We start from the raw sequence: 9,297 nt of genomic DNA, 5'->3' as shown, positions 1-9,297 counted from the left end.
AATGCAGTGTAGTGAGCGGATCAATGGCACAGGCCCAGTCTGTGCCCCCCCCCCCCTTAATTTGCATATCTCAGATTTGCAATGTAAATGAGGCTCGTAGATTGTGACCGAGACAGAGTCCACTTGTGATTGGTCACCTATTAAATAACATTACACTCTACTGGTTGACTTCTCTAAACTTTATCTTATGTGAAGTTTTGTTCTCAAACGTTATAGCTATAACTCTTGGCTTTTCCCAAGTCCGGGTGCTGCTGTTGGAGGGATGGGAGCACCCACTCTCACCTAACTCACCACACAGGGTCTCTCCAGACAAGATAGAAGTTATGTTTTTAAGACGTGAATCTGTTCATCAGAGCATGACATCTGTCTTTCTGTCTCCCGCTCAAACACACACACACACACACACACACACACACGATTCATCCCAGTCAGTCAGCATTCATCCAGCATGTGTCACTGTAAATATTGACACTGCAAACAGAGCCCCCTCGTTTGCCCCTTAAATGACAGTCAACCAATCCAACCACTCCCTCTGTGAAAACACTCACTCCATCAGCCCATTGTGTCGATAACCATCTTACCTCCACATGCAAACCTTTTTTTTGGTCATATTGCACCAATAGCTGTGTGAGACTACACAGGAATCAACTGCACACCTTTTTTTTTTTTTTTTTCAAGATTCTCTACCACTTATTTGGTCACACTGCTGTGAGATGGAGAGTCGAGACTGTGTGTTTAGAAAGTGAAAAATGAAACTTGTGCTCATATGCTGTGTCTGTCTCACTTTGTCTGTCTTGCCGTGCACTGAAAGGGTTAATCTCTTGTTGTTAGTCACCTGCTGTGTGTACCGCACATGCTCTCTTTATCTCTTTGCATTATCTTTCTCTCCTCTTATTTCACTCTACTGAATTGTCAAGCACAGCAAAAGCCACTACTTTCCTTTGGCCCTTTTCTTTATCTTGTCCACCCTCTGCACCCCTATTCCCCACATTTAGAGTCTGCATATGTCCTCATCCCCCCCAGTGTCCCTTTAAAGACTAATGTCAGACACTTAAAGGAGCCGGTTTTCACATTTAGATCAAAGTCAGTGTGGTTCCAAAGACGCTGCACTGCCCTATTGTCACTGGAGCTGGTAAATGCTGTCTGTCACATATACTGTAATACCTGTCTGCATCTACTGACAGCAAGTGATAATCATCTCTTGGCACACGGCTCTCCCATCCAATTATTAATAAACCTAAAGTATTTTATATGTCATCTATATGTACACAAACCTATAGGCCAAACCGGTTTTTAAATGTTGTGCACCTTGAACTACAAACTCCCCTGCAGCTCACTCACTCAACTTAACACTTTGTTGATCACTTAACTACTTTGTTGAGAATTTTTAGCACATTATCTGACTTATATATATTTTTAATCCTATCAGTAAGACTAATTTACGAAATAAAGTTGCTAAATAGACAGAGGTGAACCTCAGGTACATGCATACAATAATCTGCAGCAACAGCTTCAAGTGAATCAGTGGCACAACTCGAAACATGGCAGTGTGATTAAAACCTTTCCACAACATTTAAAGCTACTTTGACTATAAGGTGAGTGTTAGAAAAGATGAGGGTTTTTTTTTTTTGCACACATACAACATATACTATATACTATTGTATATTGTTTTTAAAGGAGCAGGCGAGGTCAGAAACCAACTGAGGGTTTGTGTTTAACATCACCTTCCAACTTTTTAGATTACATAATTTGTATGTCTTCTTGCTGTGATGAGAACTATACATTGTGGTCATATAGACTGAACTGAAAATCTATGTAAACTGGATTTTGGCGGGTTTACACTCCACTAGATCCCTGCATTTGAGTGTCTCTGCAGCAGGTGGTTTCCAGGCAGCCCTCTATGTTGTGGAATGACTAAAGCGCTACACTTAGGGGAAATAAAGGGTTAATTTGTCATGCAGTATGTGACATGTAACACCCACGCACTCACAAACACCCTGCAAACAAATATGTACATGATCAATATCCAGAGGCAAAACATCTTTGCAGCTCCAACTGAATGTGTAGGTGTGTGTGTGTGTGTGTGTGTGTGTGTGTGTGTGTGTGTGCAGGCCTCTTATCTTATATCTTGCCTGCTAACTAAACCCCTATCCCCCCTTGCTGTAACTCTGGCCTAAAGATACACAACCCTCAGCCTCTGTACAGGCACACCTGCCACATTTCACCTGTTCCATTTCTGTAAGCCGTGTCCCCATTGGTGTCAGTGGTTAAGGTTAGAGCATGGGTCAGGCCAAGGCCAGGGGTTATGTTATTAGGTTTAGTTAATGTGTGCGTAATGGACGGTGAGGTATGTACATCTCAGTACAGTCATCTGTGGTCAGGTTTCCACGTTTATCGGGCAGCAACCCCCCCCCCCCCCCCTCCGAAAAAACAAAACAAAACAGAAATCACCAAACAGATTTGTTGGCTGCTTTCGACAAATTTGCATATTGCATGTGTAAGAATGTGTGGGCAGATGAGAAACTCTTTTTTACCATCTGAAAAGTACATGATGTACATTGTGTTTCTGTGTTTTCTGACCATTTGACACAAGTCTCAGCAGCAGATAAGAAAGCAAGTGGCTGCACAGAGATTTGCACTGACGACCTGCGTAGATGTTCATTTCCACAGAAAAGCATCAGCAGCCTGCGACTGTGACTTTCTCATTTATTATACACAATGAAAGTGTTTTTTCCACCAAAACATCTGAGCGGGTTCCGCATGACTTCCTGCCTTTTGCTGATGCTTATATTGTTCAAATAGTATATGCTGCACATGCTGATCTTTGATCTCTACGGTGCTACCCAGAAATCAGTAGTCCAAAAGTATCGACCAAACACATCTCTGCACGAAAGTGTGAATGTTCTAAAGAAGAAGAGTGATGTGGTATCGCTCACTAAAGAGGAAAACATCAATCGTGAGAAATCCTGACTTTTAGTTCCTGGCGTGGGTCCGTCTCCATCAGTTGTCGATTCTACAATTCCCATGATGCAACTCAATAGCAGAGACATTATAGGACTGTTAGAAAAAATTACTTTTTTTGTCGGCTATAAATTTCAGATGCTTTGAAGAAAGTCTTTCAACTTGTCATATCCAGAATAACTAAATACTGATTCTTTATGTTTTATTGCAAATAGTCAGCATTCACAAGAAGCCACATCGCTCCTGTGTGTTCAGTTCCTCCTCAGGCCTGCGGAGCTGAGGGAATACTGTACAAGCCGCTTCCTGTAAGTCACATCTCCACCTGTTTTTACAAGTACAGTCCAACCTGCTCGGCCTGTTCCTCCAGCTCTGCATCATTAGTCAAATCATATTGCTATCAAAGTCATAATTACACAGGCTCCGGGATGTTGTTGCTGATGTAAACATTGCATTTTAGTTTTGGATTAATCCGTGTGTGCCGTTGTTTATTTTGTCTAGATTCAGAGGGGATTTGTCATGCTTGCTGTTGTCCATGACAACTTTTAATGGTAGGGTTGTGCCAGAAGCCTTACACAGGGAAACACACCCACATTTACAGTTAATTCCCCTGAAATCTGCTATTGTTTTGTTCTGCAATTCACATGTAAGATTTATTCTTATAATTATGAGACTAAAACATGACCACAGCTGTGTTCATGTTTGCACCATATACCCTAAACCACAGCAGTGCCAGTGTTAAATACAGAGTGTAAATCAAGTTTGAATAAGTTGAATAAAGGCATCGTCTTCGAAAATGAAGGCAGACAGGCAGCCAGGCTTAAACAAAAGACTGACGTTGAGCCTGTAGAGGACCCAATTGAAGCCTTAATGATCCAAAACAAAGTGAAATTAACTTTTATTTTACCTTAAGGACCAAATAGACCACAGGGCAGACCCACATTTGCATAGTCAAAATGTCACCCAGTCATTAGGCCCATCATGTTGGTGAGCTTAGCAGAGAGATCATAGTTTTACAGTTTTTGTTAAACCCTCCTGCAGATTTTATATATGATTCCAGTTGTGCATGAAAATTTACATCAATGGTAAAGGTCAATTTATTAATCTTCACATATTGTTGTTTGGTTCATTTAATTTAACTTTAATTTGTGTTTGGTTTAATCATGAGTCAATAGGTGCTGCAGTGAAACCCAACCAGGCATTATGCAACATTGTACCTCCTATGCTTTATATGAGTTATAAAAGTCCAGTATGCAACCTGAAAAAAAAAACAAATACATGTGGTGCATTTAAAAGCTTGACCTCAGCAGGGGGTTCACAGTCAAACTAGTGCCAGACTGGCTGTGAAGTCAAAGCCTGTGAAGGGCAAGGACTTGACCCCCTGACGCACCCATTAGCAGGAAACAAAGACAACATTTCCATCTCTATCAGCAGCGCATCTACAAGCAAAACAACCGACTGTGACAGCACTTTTTCTTTAGGAATCCGCCCTTAGGCCTGATTCCGATAAAGTACATTGAATCTTCAATACTGTGTTTTTATTTAGATATAATTTTTTAACCACTTGGACGTGTTCAGAATCTTTCAGCTGCGTACACGTGCACAGGTGGGTGTGCAACATTTTCTTTTTTGTGTAAAACCATTTAACTAATCTTAGAGTTTACAGTAGTAATGATGATACCATCAGCAGATATCATCTAATCCAGCCGGCCCGAGCCTTTCCTTGGAAGTGATTTGGGAGTCTCCTCATTGAGGGAAACTCTGGGGGAGATTTGCTCTCCAAAGCTACACTCCCACTTTCCCATGCATCTATCTCATTTGACTGGCAAATCTCATGCAAATCTGCTGTGCCAGAGAGGTGGACGCAGGGAGAGATGGGTGATCGAGTGCACACTGCGGTGTGTATGTGTGTGTATGTGGAGAGAAAAAGAGGGATCCAGACATGCATGCTCCATCTTGCCCCCCTCAGATCCCTCGTTGTCCCTGGGCTAACAAGTTCCTTTGTTTTGTAGTGAAAATGTAACCAAGGCCACCTATAATATTTTGCATATGTGCCTGGATAAGAGATGGGAACATAACACAAGCCTGTGTGTATTGGTGTGTGAGAGAGTGTCCCTGCATGTGTGTGTGTGTCTTCATTGAGTTGTCAATGTTGCATCACAAAAGAATGAGTGACACACGAGTACCTTCCTCTTTCTTGTTGCAAAACAACTCTCTTCTCCTTCCCTCTGCCTGCATGTGTGTTTGTGTGTGTGTGTGTGTGTGTGTGTGTGTGTGTGTGTGTGCACGTCTTTCTTCATTCATATGCAGCCTCTAGTAGTAAGTAGTACGGGTAGTGAAAACTGTGGGGAAGTTGTCACAAAGAGGGGAAGTGTGTAGTAAAAAATATGTCAAGATATGTCAAGTATTGTTCAGCTCATTGAAAGAGAATTTCCTCTTTTTCTTCGCTGCATGTGCCACACAGAGAGGGTGTGCCCGTGTGTGTATTGTTATTGCATGTGCGGGCATATTGCATTAAGAAGAAGAATACACCCAAATGCTTCACTGCTAATGTGACACACATATTAGAGGACTGGTTATTGCTTTGGTTCTTCCTCCTGTATCAAACTTCCTCTAATGCAAGGTTCTCCATGAGACGGTATGATAAAATAAAGATGGTTCCCCCTTTTTAACCAAACTGCTTCCCAATAAAACTTTCCTTTGGTTTTACTCTTTTACTTCCCGGCAGCCAACAAATTCTGAATCTGACCTTTGCTGTGACCTTCCCCACAAGCTAAGAGACCGAAACGCATAAGTTTGCATCATGTGTGAAAGATTTTTGTGCGTTTGGAGATTTAAATGTTTGCAGAAAAACGCATCCCAGCATATGTGAGTTAGATGTGTAATTGTGGTTATGTCACCATGGTGTCACTTGCATCACCGTTCATGTTAGCCCGTTAACGCGCATGTATACACAGTCACACGTGTGTGTTTGTCTGAGTGACCCAGGAAGTGTCGCCTCTTCTCTGACACTCTTCCCTCAGCTGATCACACTCACTTCCTGCTGTCTCCTCTTGTCCACCCTCTGTGCGTCCGTTCGCTCGAACTCGGGGCCCGGACGGGGGGAAAGATCTGGTTTTCTCGTTTTCAGTTTTTTCGTCTCTACACACGAACGAAGCAAAAGGACGTCGGCTGTTGTGTCATCTCGGTGTGAGTCTGTGACTGTGTCTGTGCTCACTTTCAGCCTCTCTTTTCATTTTCCTTTCCTGTTTGTAAGTGTACCTCTTCATACTGTGGCCGTGGTCATGTGGCCTGTGCCTATCTACCTGTGTGTGTGTGTATGTTTGTATGTGCTCTTATTGTATGTCTATCACCTTGCTATCATGGCTAGAATAGAATAGAATAGAATAAATAGAATAGAATAGAATAGAATAGAACAGAATGGAGTGAACATCGTCATTGTACGGATGTAGAGTCGACATGGTTCTGAAAGTAGTGTGGGGATGTGAACTACTCTGCTTCTTTTAAGATACACTGTACATCGAAAACATCTCAAAATAACAATGCAGTGGCGAATGCTTGTGGTTTCCTTTCAACTGTGTTAAACTTAGAACTGTCAGACTCTTGTAGTGAAGAATACAGACCCAAAAAGTCCTGGACAAAATCCCCTTCTGGTGTTTGTAGTTGTTATGTAGATTGTGTTAAAATACACGCACAAATACAAGCGATCTGTATTTAAAAAAAGACTGCATGTTCTCACACAGTGGTTCCTCCTTTGCTGATCCTGTTTTCTTTTCACTTTCTGGGAAATGTGGAGAGAAGAATAGGAATGAGGAAGTTAGTCAGAGAGACGGTATCTCTTTGTTTTGTTTTGTGTTTTTTTTTTGCATGTTTTTGTTTATATCATGATGTGTAATCTCACGTCATGTTTCAGATATCTACTATTCAGACACAGAAATGTCAGTTTTAATAAGTGAAGTCTGAAAGTTTCAATGTTCATAACTAAGACAGTTCAAAATGTGGAGTTTGATCAGATATCTCACAAATTTTTAACATAAAAAATAAATGCTGCATGTACCATGTATGGGGATGAGTGGGAAAACGGGCTGGTGCTTTTAAAATATATAGACTGGATGAGTCTATGAGTATATGTCTCCCTGAAGAGGACCACCCCAACAAATTGTTTTTGGGAGTTTTGAAAGCTAGTTCATATGCATAAGTGGCACTCTACCAAATACCAAAGGAGTCAACTCTCCATAGGTGCCAGGAGTTCCTCCCTTGTGGGACGATGGAGCCACAAGCAAAAAGGTTGGAACGCTGGCAAGCCGGAGGCTCACCTGCAAGAAATCCAGCTGCCTTGCAAAGGCATAAGCATAAAAAGTCAATAGATCCTATAGCTCACTAGTCACTGAATTAGATGGTCAGCCAGATGGTATGAAACCATCTCACAAGTTTCTAGGTTCTAGTAATTTAAAATTCTTATCACACTAACCTCCTTAACGTTTTGCTTACACAAATGGGCAAAACACCATGAATATCTCTGAGCAGAGACACCATTATCTCCATCTGATAAGCAGCCATCGTGGCCTGACTTCAAGTATGACCATTCTGAACAGCACCAAACACTTGACCTGAATATTCGCACCAGCTTATTTATGCAACCATCATTTAATATCCACAGCAGGTTTAACACAGCCACCAGTTGCTGTTAGTTTGTCTTTTAATGCCATGTAATTCACTGCAAACAAAATGTATCTGAGGGTACAAATAAAGTAACCTTTGACCTTTGACCTTTGAGTTTATAGTTTATAGTAGCACATCTGGAGTGAAAATCTTCACGATATCATCATGTTTCCTTTTTTTTCTGCAAAATGTATCTATCCTCCCTTCATGGGAAAATGCGTGACTCACTTCAACAACCTTGAATTTACATTTTAAAAAGATCTATATCTAAATGCATAGTGTGGTGAAAAGGAAAGCATACTTTACCTCTCACCATTGTTTTTCCTCCTTGATAGTGAAGCCACTTACTGGAAATCATGTGACCTCTGGAAAAGAGCTTGGTTTGACTTGACTGGGGAGTTTGATAAGTAGGTCTGACAGCAGGTGTGAGGACACAGATAAATGCTTCTTTAGTTATGTTTTTCTTTTATCATGTGGCAGAAATACAGTGAAAAGAAAGTCTTTTTTTTTGAGGGTTTAGTTTTATTTCTTATCTTGTGGTTACTGTTTGACTGAAAGAGAAAAGTAACTGTAAGATAGTTCTCAGACATTATGAACTGCAGTAGTAGATGGTTGTGTAAATGCTCATGTGTTCCTTCCCTGGGGCTAAAATTCAGCTACATAAAGGAAAATGAAAGAAAAAGCATGATTAAACTTAATGACAATTAAAGGAAAACAAATGTGATGCAGTAAAAAAAAAAAGAAAAAAAGTGAGATGGGACAGAGGAGGCAGTGTGCAACCAAAACCCCAAGATCCGGCTGAGCGAGAACAGGCGAAAGTTTCTTAACACCACTGCGAGTCCTGACACGATGCCGGTCGTGACACCAAGCTTTGGGATGGGATCACGGAACAGGGAGTGAGGCCAGACCCAGAAAAACGGGATTCCACTCTCACTCCCTGCTCACGGAGCAACATACCTCCCCGAGAGTTTCCCACGAGAAAAACCTCGGGCGTTTTTCGGTCTAGGAGAAGCCAAAAAAAAAAAAAAGGAGTCAGCACAGACACAGGAGACAGGGAGATAGATATATAGATACATACTGTGTAAAGGTGGGTAAGGTGGGGGTCTGGTACACTCCCAGGCAGACAGGTAGTCAGAGGGATTAAGTGTGAGATTCATGAGAAAAAGCAGCAGATAGGCATCAGCCGGCCACCTCTGGACCACAACGTTTTTATAACTGTCTGAGTGGTGTTCAGCTTGGAAACAGGCTCATAAAGCCAGGAGAACACCTGAGATGACAAATGCGATTAAAACTAACCTTTGCCATTTTGCATGCGGACACATATATAGGACAAAGAAAATTCAAGGTGCGGTTCACCTGGCACCTGATGTGTCCCACAAATGTACCGGGAAGTCCCGGTGACGCTGACTCTTTTATTCTCCTCTTCCCATCTTCCTCCAAACGCCTCCATCCATCCCTCGCTGGCTTTGCTGGGGAGGATAAAGTCATAGCTGTCAAACCTGTTCTCTGTCTTCATTTATCAACTGGATCTGGAGGGATATTTTTCCTTCACCGCCACTTCCTGGTCTTTTGAGGAACATGCAGGGGAATTACTCGGAGCTAAGCAAGGACACAAGTTTATGAGAGCGTTAATCCCTATAAGTACTATGTATACCACTTCATTTATGTACACTGTGA

The sequence above is a fragment of the Trachurus trachurus genome, assembly GCF_905171665.1.
Source record: "Trachurus trachurus genome assembly, chromosome: 24".
In the NCBI taxonomy this organism is placed as follows: domain Eukaryota; kingdom Metazoa; phylum Chordata; class Actinopteri; order Carangiformes; family Carangidae; genus Trachurus; species Trachurus trachurus.
This window is presented reverse-complemented; position numbering follows the sequence as displayed.